We start from the raw sequence: 2,804 nt of genomic DNA, 5'->3' as shown, positions 1-2,804 counted from the left end.
GTTTCTCAAGAAGATCGAGAAAAGTCTCCGATTATTCTAAAGAAAAGCAATTTTCCTTCCATTTTGATAACTGAAGTACACAAAGCCTGGGATTCGAATCCAGATCCTCATTACTTAGAAGATTCATCTACCGAGGACTTCCATTAAAATATAATACAAATTTCGAATAACTAAAACTAATAAAATGAGATTTTTGAAAATCTATTCATTCGATATTTTCAATGTCAAGAGTAAAAAAAAGGAGTCGCCATAATTAACTACGAAAAGGACGATCATCGGACTTGAATGAAAAGAAATCTCTCTATTTGTGATAGATTACTTTTATGTTGCCTCTCGAAATGTATTCCATTTGGTATCCCTTTAGGGGGAACATCCGAAATGGTTAGACAAATTAAAGTTTCTCAATTTTTGCAATTCCTTGGAGATTTCGTTTAAATCTCTCATACCAAGTCTCTTGGTCTGTCTCTGTCTCTGGAAAACTCTTACCAAATGAATGTGGCTCGATTCTAATAACCCTCGTTTTGCCTTTTGTACATACAAGTCTCTTATGGCAGACACCCTTTGATAAAAAGCGAACCAAAGGGAACCAAAAACTGCAATGGTGGGAATGGAAAGGACAGAGGAGAGGATGGAAGGATGGAAGGAAGGAAGAAGGGGCAGGATCAAAAAGTATACTTGGCTGTGCCTTTGTATGGCCTAAAAAGTTTGCGAATTGAATACGCCACACGACTTGCCACACGCGGCTCACCAAATTTCGCACAATTTTGCGTGCGACGTGGCCATGTAATGATGCCATGTGCCATGCCATGGAGAAGGACCCAAAAGCAGAGACAGAGGGTACAACAGGCGGGGCGGGGCAGTGTCAAAGCATGTCATTCAGTGGCAAGAGACATGTGGAACGGTGTGGGAAGGTTAAGGAGGTGGAGGAGAAATCTCCCAATGTATGCGTGTGTTCATCGCCTTTTGCAATGAGGCCAATAAAGTCAACACGGGATGGAGAACTTGGTAGTGGTGGCAAAGCACAAGAGCAGGAGCAGGAGGTTAGCTACACACCCCCCTCATTTTGCTGTCAGTGTTAGGGGGAGAGGTTGGTGCTTTCTCTATGGCAATTCAATTCAACTATTACATGAATCCATTCTGTTGTGTGTCTGTGTGCCTGATTTTTGATTATCGTCAGGCGGACCCAGACACCAAAAGCCCAACAGAAAGTCACGTCATGGCCTTAAGGCACTTGCCCCCATTCCCATACCCATACCCATACCCCATGATGATGAGGTGGTGGAGCTGAGTGTGGGTGTGTATCGAAGTGGGTCTGGGGGGAGATTATTGGGTGGTATAGTACGACATGTGGCATCATCAAACTCAATTGCTTGGAAAAATGGCTCAAACTCTAAAGCAGAGCTGAAAGAAAAGGCGCGTAAAACATATTACGCAGATTGTATTGATTTCTGATTATTTTGTCTCGCGTTGTCGTTTGACGCTTCGATTTATCGTTAACCAGAAAAGAAGCAAAACGAAACCAAGACACTTCCCCCCTCCTCTCTTCCTTATAAGCGGATGGAGAAAATTGCCTGAGTGGATGTGGCGGTTGCGGCGGCTTGTTGTTTATTGAGATACTTGTAAGTAGCTTCTAAGCTTACAACTCTTTTTCTTCTCCTCTCTTTCAAAGGTATCCACAAAATCTGACAGCTTAAGCTCTTGCACTTGGCTTTAGGCTAAGACAAAGACTGGAAATAAAAAACTCTTTGAAAAACGAAACATTGAGCGTTAAATGTTGACTTTCCTTCTTATACTTATACCATCTTATACCATCTATATATGTAATCTTCCCTCTAATTGAATTGTTATGTTATTAAGAATGAAATTAACTAAATCAATGTAGTCCAATTGAATTAAATGTTGTCTTATTTTCTTTCTATTATCCATATTCCTTTCCATTATCCCCCCATGGAAAAAGTTTTCAATATTTGTTAAAGTTTCAGTGGGTTTCCATCATATCACCGGCTAAGGATAATAGATAGGGAATGATATTGAAGCGGTCATCTCAACCTAACGGTAAAGGTAGATTGTAGCCAACGTAACGGTTATATTCCCATGCATTAACCATGTGAAAGCTTCTCTCACCCACCCCTTTAGGGTAAGTATCACCTCTCACACACTCACACAGAGAAACACTCGCCGCGGATAAGGACAACAATGAAATAGGATAAATCAAAAGTTGAAAGTGAATATCGCAACCCATTTTGGCCAAGGACGAGTGGTGCGGAATGCAACCCGCAGATTGTTGCCGTTCGCATTCCCATTTCTAATATCCCCTTCCCCCCTGAGTGCTGCCGTTGCGCTTACCCCACCCCACCCCTTTCCCGGCCTACCGTAATGCTCTTGTATTTTTGTAACAGCCCACAGACGGCGACGCCATTTTGATCTGAGCGCACCCCAACCCCAAAAACACAAAAGAAGGAAAAAAAAAAAATACATAAATAATTTAAGGAATATGCGCTCTCTCTCCCTTGTTTTTGTTGTTGTTGTTGCCGGGGCACTTGAGTCGAACCACGGCGACCCCCGACCCTCACTCTCTCTCTCTCACTCCTGGTCACACACACACCATAATACTCGTTGCTAACAAGCATAAACCACCGTTCCTCTCACCGTGCCCTCTTCTCATGCTGCGTTTTTACATGGACTTATCGTTCGGTTCGTTTCCGTATCCGTGTCCGTGTCGGTGTCGGTGTCGGTGTCCGTGTGTTTGTGTGCATGCCGCGCGTTTTTGGTTGGGCCTGCCGCAGATGATGACGATGATGATG

This window comes from Drosophila tropicalis, unplaced genomic scaffold (assembly GCF_018151085.1).
Source record: "Drosophila tropicalis isolate 14030-0801.00 unplaced genomic scaffold, ASM1815108v1 contig_158, whole genome shotgun sequence".
Lineage (NCBI taxonomy): Eukaryota > Metazoa > Arthropoda > Insecta > Diptera > Drosophilidae > Drosophila > Drosophila tropicalis.
This window is presented reverse-complemented; position numbering follows the sequence as displayed.